This window comes from Chionomys nivalis, chromosome 2 (assembly GCF_950005125.1).
Source record: "Chionomys nivalis chromosome 2, mChiNiv1.1, whole genome shotgun sequence".
NCBI classification, from domain to species: Eukaryota; Metazoa; Chordata; class Mammalia; order Rodentia; family Cricetidae; genus Chionomys; species Chionomys nivalis.
This window is the reverse complement of record NC_080087.1, coordinates 98,963,130-98,973,647: the sequence shown is the minus strand read 5'-3', so window position 1 is coordinate 98,973,647 and position 10,518 is coordinate 98,963,130.

The following is a 10,518-nucleotide window of genomic DNA, read 5'->3' as shown; positions in this document are numbered from 1 at the left end:
TTTTTTTTTCCAGCTGAGAACACTAAAAAATAATCAAAAGAAGAATGAGCTTGATTGTTTTTTTCATGTGCTAAGTTCACAGAGCACTGCTCCGCTCTGGTGTGTGTGTGTGTGTCACACACACACACACAAATTCACACGGAGTTTATATTTTGCCATTGTAATGTTACTTTGTTCAAGGATTTCTTAAATGGTTTTAGAGAGATGTCTGAAGTCAAATTTGAATGTTAACCTCTGATCTTGAGACTGTGATGTATGGATCTATGGAAGACCATAGGATGAGGTGAGGCAGGAAACTCAGCATCTGGGTGGAGAGGGTACCTGCACAGACCCGAGTCCTTAAATGCCTCTGGCTGAGCTACCCTCGAGAGAAGAATTTTGAACTCTTTGGTTTTATGGGAAAGTTAGCAACAATTTCACAGTAAGATGTCCTTACTCTTACTGTGTGTGGTGAAGAGGTGGGAACGTGGCTCCATACTGACCTCTAACCCCGTTCACCAGGAGGAATAAGCTTTGTCACACTCTGAGTGATAGTATTACCCACAGAAATGGATATTCAAAAGGCTTTGACTCCTCTAACTCTTGCCCGGGGCTTCAAGGAGGATAAGTAATCAGGCATCAAGAGGTCTGCGAATTGAATGAAATTCAGATTTTTGTTCAGGTTGGAGATGGAGTAGCAAATATTGAACGTTTGCCACCAGGCTCCTCACTAGTGAATGTGGCAGACATAACTCCTGCGTCTGAGCAGTCTTTCCTTGAATCCAGATGTGATCTCATTATCGTTTTTTTTTTTTTTTCAGCCAGCCATTAGGCAGCTGTGAGAAGTCGATGAGCATGAGGAAGGAGATGAAACATATTTTTTCCTACCTCTGTATACCTCCCATAATGAGGAATAATTTGAATGAAGAATAGTATCTGTAGTATGAATAATAAAAACCCAGAGATGGATTTTTGGGGTTCAAGCTGAAGATCAGTAAAACAAAGCCCCCAAGCCACTAGAGAGTTCTTACCTCTGCCAAGGCTCAAACAAAGGGGCGATTTACCTCAGAGTGACTCAAGACTGCAATGCTCGCCACCAAATCTCAGACTGCAGACTGAGACCCTGATCTGTCTTCTTTCGTTTTATATTCCTCTCTAGTGCAGGGATTAAAGATGCGTACTGCTACTATCCAGCTCTATAGCTAACTAGTGTGGCTGCTGGGATTAAAGGTGTATGCCACCACTCCCTGGCTTCTAGTGGTTTAACTCTGCACTCTGATCTTTGGGAAAGCTTTATTTATTAAAATGCAAATAAAATATAAGTATCAATAGTTTGAATAAGAGTCCATTCTGAGCCTCAAAATCTAAATTAAGAGCAAGGAAGAATATTGTCAACACCATAACCTGCAGGTTACCCTCATGGGCTCTGGGGCCAGAAAGAGTTTCAGACCTGTGTTTTCCTGGGACCAGTGGGTCAGGTCTAGGAAGATGAATACCAACTTAGTGTTTTGTAGAGTGGCCAGCAGTTTAAGACAGGAAAACTTGACCCTTCTGGACCTGAAACCTGAGGGAGAAACCTTACTCAGTTTTCTCGTGGTGTGGTGAGCATGTTGAGTATGCTCTGTTATGCTCCTGATTTCTCTAAAAGCTAAGATGTAAAGATACCTTTTGTTTCTCAAAAGTTCCTTCATAGGCAAAAATATGAGAAAGGCACAAATCTTAGTTAGCGACGGACATTTACATGTCAGGGTGTGCCGAAACGGTTCCAGCGTCTCCTCTGCCTGTGTCCGCAGCTGTCTGCTGAGGCGAACTGACCTACTTTCGGGAAGGGTTCAGGTGGAAAGGAGTTAAAATTGACGTTTTCAGACTGGGCATTGGAGAGGGAAGAGCCATGCGGGAATATTCTGAAAAATGATATTTTGCTGATAGCCTCCCCCTACTTTCTACTATTACCTTTATCCTGGTGCAAAGCGGAAAAGAGAAAAAGCACAGGGTGATAGTTTACTCCGTCATTTAAGGTCAGAACCACACTGAAAAATATTCCTTCTTAATGTACTTTATCTCAGGCATAAAATTACAAGGAAAGCATTTTGCTGTAAACTCTTCCTAATATCATGAAGCAATGAATCCAGAACCCTGAGTTGGTTACTTTTAGTTTCAGTATTTTAATTTCTGATCACTTGGTTAATATTTCACATGTGTTATAATGGTGTGTTTACCTCACATGGCTTTATTGCAGTTATAGGAAAGACTTTGTAAGGATTAGGTTATGTACAGGATTGAAATGCTGTTTCCTGGCTGGTCATGTAAGGGTCTCTGTAGGTCAAAGATACTTTCACCCATTCCACATGACAAATCAAAATTTTGTTTGCAGGAGGGGAGGGGATACTTTATTCCATTTGGGGTTGCATAGTCTCCATGTCTGTTTAAGAACGACCTGTGCATGGGGCAGGTTCGTAAAGTGAAGCAATTGGGGCCTGTGGTTCTAAGTTATATAAACTCTTTCTTTGAAGTTTAAAGTTTAAGTAATTGTTTTTGGAAAATTTCCTATGTGATCTGTGCATTCACAACATTGTGCCCCTTCAGCTCCTGTCATGCCTCCATTCTCTTGAGTTATTTATGTGCTTGTTTGTTTGTTTATTATTTTTTGAGAGACTTTTTGACTAGGTCTTATAGAGCCCACCTTGCCTTCCTTGGGTCAGATGACTGTAGGAAACTGAGAAATACTGCAAAGGGTCATGGTTTTTCCTCTGCAAAGTGGGAGTTTGGAAGAGCTCTTTCACCAACGATCACTGGATAAAGGAAGGATGTTCCCGGTGTGCACAGTAGTTATGTATGGCATTAGGAGATTATGCTACAAACTATATACATATATGTATATGTATACATATATACATATATATCAGTGTATGTGTGTGTGTCTACACACACACACACATACATAAAACCATCAAAATAAAACAACACTTGAGCCTTGAGAGTCAAAAGGAGCTTTCCTGATGAGGCGGGGAGAGGAGAACTCCTCAGAATGCTATCATCAAGCTGGAAGGGGCTCATCTATTCCATGTTCTCCATTGTCCTCACCAGCCTAGACAGTACTGTGCCATGCATGCCCCTAACACTCCAAGTAAAGAAACGATGCTGACACTACCACCCCAGTCTGATCCACATTTTCTGATATAAAACTTAGCAGCAGGATTTCAAATCCTGATGTTTCCACTGCCAAATCTAAGTGCTCAGTTCACATTCTCCCAGTCCAACAATGTTTTGATGTTAACTAGGTAAGTGGCCTCTCTTCCTCTATGACTTACGCTGGTCTGGAGTTGGCAGCTGTGTCAGAGGTGGATTTGAGCCCCAGGTCTCAAGGACCACCGGAGACAAGCCCTAGGTGCTCTACTCCCACACTAGCCTGTGGGAAAACTGGGAGGAGCTGAGCTTATTTGTGGTATCGAACAGAATGCATCACTCAGCAATCTCCAGAGCCTGCATTCTTAGGATTGGTTCTTTTATAAGTGAACCTAGAATGTACGTTGTGCACAATCAAGAAATGACCACTTTTAGACATTTATGGGTAGGTAATTCAAAAACTTTTTATCATACATGTGTTTACTGGTCATTTCCTGTCAGGTTCCATGGCCCTTTAGAGGCAGCTACTTGTTCCCAAGGTCAATGCTGTTGCAGGTAAGGAGATGAGATGGCAGGGCAGAGCCCGTGTTTCACTGGATCCCTTTAACTCCTGTCTGTGAACCTCCCCTCTGAACTCTGTTTCTTCCTCCTGGGAACTTCTGGACTGTAAAGAAACACTTGCTGATTGTTATTTGTTCCTCGAATAAGTTGTGCTTTCGACAGTGTTTAGTGCCTTTTAAAACTATGGCAAATCTTCACACAACAAACCTTTCTACTCTGGGTTTTCCAGTCCTTTTAGGCAGCTATCCCAAATCATCTGAGCACCATTTTCTGGAGCATTAGCACAGTTTCGTGTTTTTTTGTCCTGTGACTTCGGTTCTGAATTTGTTCCTCTCCAGCTAAGGACTCTTCCAGAGACACATAAATAGTACTAGTAAATACTATATTGTGTTGTCCTTACGGTGGACAGAGGCAGCAAAACCAGAGACTTTCCTGATTAACATGGTTGTCAAAACATTTGACCCTTAAAAATGTAATCAATATGAAGGTCTGGAAGGAAATGCCTAGCATGGCCTTCCTCCTTGCCTTCCCTCTCCATCCTGCCTTGCTTTTTCCTGGCGTTGTTATAGCAGTGCTTCTCAACCTGTGGGTCAGGACCCCTTTGGCAAACCTCAAAAAATATATACATTTCAATCCATAATAGTAGCAAAATTATAATTATGAAGTAGCAAAGGAAAGAATTTTTATGGTTAGGGGTCACCACACATGAAGAACTGTGCTGAAGGATCCCATCATTAGGAAGGGTGAGAACCACTGTGTTTTAGGCTATGAAAGACAGTTAATCTCAATGTGCTCTAGACCCAGGCTGCTTCCGTATGCACATCCCACTGGGTTACATGGTCCAGGGACCTTCCTTCTGGGAACCCTATACGGTTTTCTCCCTAGGATGAGCCTGCTCAATGGTACACGGTAGCTTTCAACATTATTTGTTGCAGTTAGCTCTGGTAGGTGGCTGTAGCTAACTTGTTTTGACAAGTACATGTTGCATGGAGAAAGGGATCCATCCTCGTTCTTTCCTCCTCTTTATGGAGAAAAAAAATACTCTCTGAGTGTGTGTGCTGTAACTTCTGTGTGTACAACCTGCATTTTATCCGGATCTCTCAGAATCGTTTTCCTGACATCTCACTAATTAATCTATGTTTTGTGGGTTTTAGTTTGTTTTCTTTTTTTTTTTTTTTTTTAGTTTGTTTTCATTTTAGGATTGTTTTCGCTTTCTTTGTAGACATTTAGAATCCAGAAGGTAGTTTTCTGTCATGTCTGCTGTAGTTTTCCAGATCTGCTAGTGATGTTCTTGACATCTAACCTCTGGCTGGCTTTGACAAGAGAATTTACTCTGTTATATAGAATATATTAATTGTTTTGTTATTTTCCCCACACACAAAGAAAGCCACTACTAGACTTTAGCTGAGATTTTTTTTTTTTTATGGCTTCTGAAGGAAACTTAAATGTCTCCCTTTTACATACAAACTTAGAATTCCCATTCTCTGTGAGAGCCCCAGAATGATATTAATTCTTCCCCTTAAGCCTCCATGATGCATGGAGAAGATCAACAAATGGCAAAAAAATCAACATTGATTTGGTGGCAAATGGAAAAGGCAAATTGCCTGTCTGGTTTAATGCTGCATTCTCTACCCCTCTGTACCTGCCAGCTTCAATCAACACAGTGATTGAGAAGTTGCAGTGGAGGAGGCCTTTGTGTGTGATTGGGCCTTTCTTTAATTATAAAGATTTCCACAAGACATTTACACCTAGAATCTCTTCAGTGTATGATTCTGTTCACGAGACTGGATCTATGACGTTTATAACAACCTTTGATGCTGCCGTTCCCTCCATCTAGCACTTGCTCTGACGCTCTTCACTCTGTGTCGTGCAACAACAGGCCCTGGCCTGCTCACAGAGTTTGCAGTTATCTTACCTGGGAAGAGCTGGGCTCCTCTGAAGACCTGCAGATGCCACATTCTCTTCCTTAATCTGTCTAGGCTTTATTTTGAAATCTTTTTTTTTTTTGTAGGGTATTCGTTTTTTGTTTCTGTGGCTATAATCCAGATTTAAAAGGCTTGATTTAGATTGGTTCTTGAGTTTGGGGACACCTGACTGAAATGATATTTGTTTCCAGAGATCCCATTTGCTTTTTGGGGTGATAAACTTCTCATTGAAAACAAAACAAAATAGGGAAAGCAACCCCCCCCCAAAAAAGAACAACAACAAACCAAACTTCCTACATTTATTTAGCAACACCCTGAAGACCTACTGTGTGCCAAATTAGGTAATGGATGAGATTAGTGGTTAAAAGTCATGGATTTCCTTTGAATTAAATATTGTATCCTCTTCATTTTGTGCCAGTAACCAATAGTATTATGCAATTGGATTATCATGGCAACTTTATCATCAGTTTGACAACTTGTTAATTGTTGTGTGCTCTCTCAAGGAAAGAAACATTGAAATTATTATTCCACAGCAACATAGTTTTTGGGTGAGGATAAAGTTTAGCTGGCAGTGTTTGCTTAACATACATAAAGCCCTGGGTTTAATCCCCAGCAACCTGTCAACCCAGTGCAGTGGTACATGATTATAGTTTCAGCATCCAGGAGCAAGGGTGGAGGTTCAGAAGATCATCCTATTCTTGGCTACATAAACCTGAGACCAACCTGGGATTCATGAAGTCGAGTTGATACACACACACACACACACACACACACACACACACACACACACACACACACACACACACACAGTCACAGAGAGAGACAGAGTCAGTCTTTCTAAATATAACTATGTTATTTGAAGAAATGTATGGGTAAAAAGTCCCTCTACAAGTAACTAAGACATGTACATTGCTTAGGAGATAGCTTCTCTGAAGGTTTCAACATCTTCTATCACTGGAACATCATCATCCAACACAAACAGCATGGGAGCTGGGAGAACAAACTCCGATGGTTCAGTGACAGTCAGTGCTTGTCTTTGTTAGTTATCACCCAGTTCAGGTGAAAACGATACTTTTCCAATTGCTGGCGTCCAAGTTTACCTCAGTGTTCTCAGTGCTGTGGGTTCTATATGGATTTTAAGTTAACAGCGCTTTCATGATAATTCTGGCATTGCTAGATTGCTTGTTATTTCTGGGAATTACAAAAGCGTGCCTGCTGAAATATGCAAAAAATCAGAACTAGGTGGTAGGATGTGGTGCACCATAAAAACCCGACCTTGGGCTTTAATTTCTCTGTCTCTAGCTTAAGATCATTTTGGAAGCTTGATTGCATTGTGGGCTGTTCTTTATTGATTGGAACAGTTGCATCAGAATGACTTTGCAGTGTCTTTGGTACACTTTTGGCTTAGGCACTCTTGCAGTCGTCATTCCGAGCAACACCAGAAAGTCTTCCCTACTGTGAGGCTAAAAAACAGAGCGGTGAGAACGTAGGAAAATGGGTCTGTCTTCTGCTCTCAGTTCTGCACTTGGGCACTGCTTACAGTTGTTCATCATATCTGCATGACTGAGAGGAGGTGGTTTGCCCAGAAATGGAGTTGAATGGCCAATCCAGAGAATGCCGCCCTTGAAATACGCTAGACCTGGGTTGGAATTCTGACCTGGAGCCCCGAGACTGACATTTGAAACTGTGTAACTGGGAGCCTCTGTCTTGGAAAATCAGGCTATTCAATTATTGTTGGTGGATATGAGCTAAGTCTTATGTGATTACCTGGCCCAGGTCTGGTGTCATGGTTTACTTACCTTTCCTAGATTCTGCAGCTGAAGAAGCAGACAGCCACTCACCCTTAACAGAGAGTGAATGATATCTAAGCTACTAATTTTTGCTTTTTCATTATTTTATTTAAAATTTTCAACGTGTGTCAAAAACCACACAAATGATTTATAACTTTTTCTTTTTTTTTTTTCCTTTTTGGCCTAAGAAATAACCAAACTTTCTCAATATGTTTGTGCTGTGTGTGTATTTTACATATGTGTGTGTGTGTGTGTGTGGATGCCAGAATATAACCTTAAGTGTTGTTTTTCAGACCCCACTCACCTTTGTAAAGAATTCTTGGAAAGAAGCTGGGCAGCAAAGACTGATTGACTGAGTAGAATTGCAGTGATGTGGAGACCTTAGAATGTTGCAGGTCCAGAGCCTAATTATGCTCTATTTGGGGCTGGTTGTAGCCTCCTGAATAACTAATTCCTTCCCCATCTCAATCTCAGCACTAATTTCCAATGACTACCAGATATAAACCTTTTACCATCTATGAACTTAGCAGACCACTCATTTCCACCACCCCAAAAGCTAAGGATATCATCAGACAGCACCTGAATGCTGAATGAATCCTATGGCAGAGATTCCCCCATCTTCTTGTATCTGTGTCTGATGTTTCCACCAATATATTCTAATAATGTCTTGATTTATGACTCTCCTTGTTATGCTACTATAAAACTACATGGGTTTGTTCCCATGTGCTCTGTGTTCTCTAGGTCTTGGGTACTCAAATTTGACTGTACATCAAAATGGTTTTTTTGTTCCCTTGAAGTGAGAGTTGTGGTTTTTATTTTTACTTACTTTTTAAAATTAACACCATGAAAAAAAACTTATGGATTGTTTTATATCTGTATTTAATTTCCCATTGCCCATCCCCATTTCCCTTTCCTCTCCCCCTCCCATTGGAACCTTTCGTCTTCCAGAAAAAGTCCCACCCATCTTTTCTTATTTCCTGCTAGTAAGTTTAACTAGAATTGCTTATACAAGCTGGTTAGGAGGTTACCTACTGAGGTATGGGCAGTTGAGCAGCAGTTACACACTGAAGACCATACCACCACCTTCCCCAACCATAAACTGTCACTAGATCCTCAGGCAGGGTTTTTCTATGGTCTAGAACTCTTCAAGTAGGCTGGGCTGCCTAGCCAGCAAGCTCCAGGGATCTACTACCTGTTTCCACCTCCTCAACCCTAAAATTACAGCTGCACCAGACTTGGGGTAGGGCTGTGCTCTGGGGCTCTAACTCAGATCCTGATGCTTGCAAGATAAACCTCAATGAGTGAGCGATCTCCTCAGCCCTCAAGCTATGGTTCACATTTAATACTGTGCAGTAGAAGTCAACGTCAAATCGATATCATATATAGCTGAGTGTCAAGCAATTGTGCATTTGCTTCCAGAGGAACCTTAAGATAATTCCTGTCTCTTTTAGTGATGCCTCATTTTTATGGTGAAGGCAATTTGTAAATATAATGTATAACTAAATCTACCTATCACTGTAATATAGCGGATAGCCCACCAATTAAAACACAGTAGCAGAGACAAAAGAAATCCTAGTCTCAAATGCCAAAGTCTTCTTCACACCAATTGCAGAGTTAATGACTTTACAATTTAAGAAGCCAGTTGCAAGCCGGGCGGTGGTGGCGCACGCCTTTAATCCCAGCACTTGGGAGGCAGAGGCAGGCGGATCTCTGTGAGTTCGAGACCAGCCTGGTCTACAAGAGCTAGTTCCAGGACAGGCTCCAAAACCACAGAGAAACCCTGTCTCGAAAAACCAAAAAAAAAAAAAAGAAGCCAGTTGCTTTTAGACCTAGAAGAGCTGGGCTTTTAAAATATTTGAAAACAATGCTGAGATGACTCGGTTGATAAGGATGCTTCTTGCCAAACCTGAGGTCCTGACTTTGATCCCCCAGACACATATGGTGGGAGGAGAGAACTAACTCCTGCAAGTTGTCCTCCAGAACATGTACGTCTCCCTCCCTCCCTCCCCCCCCCCTCCCTCCCTCCGTCCCTCACTCCCTTTTCCCCTCCCCCCACACACATACACACATAAATGTAAATAAATAAATATTTCCTGATGTAGAGATAATTAAGTAGATACTTATTTTGGAATTAAATACTATGGGGTAGCTAACTATATTAGATTGAAAATTAGCTTAGAGGCCAGGTATTTGGGTGTAGAAGGACCTTGGTTACAGAGAGTACCTTTTATAGCGGGTATCAAAAGCCCTAAGGTATTCATTTTGGTGGGACTGTCCTTTAACTCCTTCCAGCTTGCCTCCTCTCACTCCTCAATTGTTAGCCTGCTATGATGTAGCATCCTGCATATGATTACATCCTTTATGGCTATAGTTTCGGGCATGTGAAAGTAGCATGGAGTCTCGTCCTAAAGATCATGAGACTCGCATGGCTGTTTGTTGTAAGTTGCTTTGACCACTGGTTAGAGATCTGCTTTCTGTGTGATTCCCGTTCTATCAGGTGAGATCTGTTTGTTGTGTGATTCCTCATTCTGCTTAATGAAGACCTGATGATCTAGCAGCTTCGTGAGTTTGTGCCTTAAAAGTGCTTATTGTGACAGCCACAAATCTCTGTAAAAATATTTACCTAGGGATTTTATTTTCTTTTTTTTTCCCTCAGTGATACAAGGAAAAATAGAACTGTTCTGATAAATAGAATCATATTTTCCACGTTAAAAAAAATGAATCATTTTTGGCCTGTTTTGTCACAAGGGAAACTGCTTTTTCTTTGACATACAAATGAGAGCAAAGTTAAATTTAGTCGATAATCTTGATGCAGTGGCCATGCTGCAAACTCATAAGGACAGCCATTTTCCAATTTGAGTTCTCTAAATGGGACAGTCAGTGTAGGAACCCGCGGTCAGCTGGAATGAATGAGTGAAAACAGCAATGACCTTTGCGTCCTGGAAAAGACATCATTCTGCTCCTGGCTTTTCACAGCTTCTGCGTTTGTGTTGGTAATGTATGGCCGAAGCTGAAAGTTCATCTCGGATCTTGTTCCATGGGGAAATGGCAGAAATCCTAACCAGTCCAGTGATTCACATTTAAATTTGCTGTGCAGGAAAGGTCAATAGTGCCCTGTTCCCAGGGACAATCTGAGC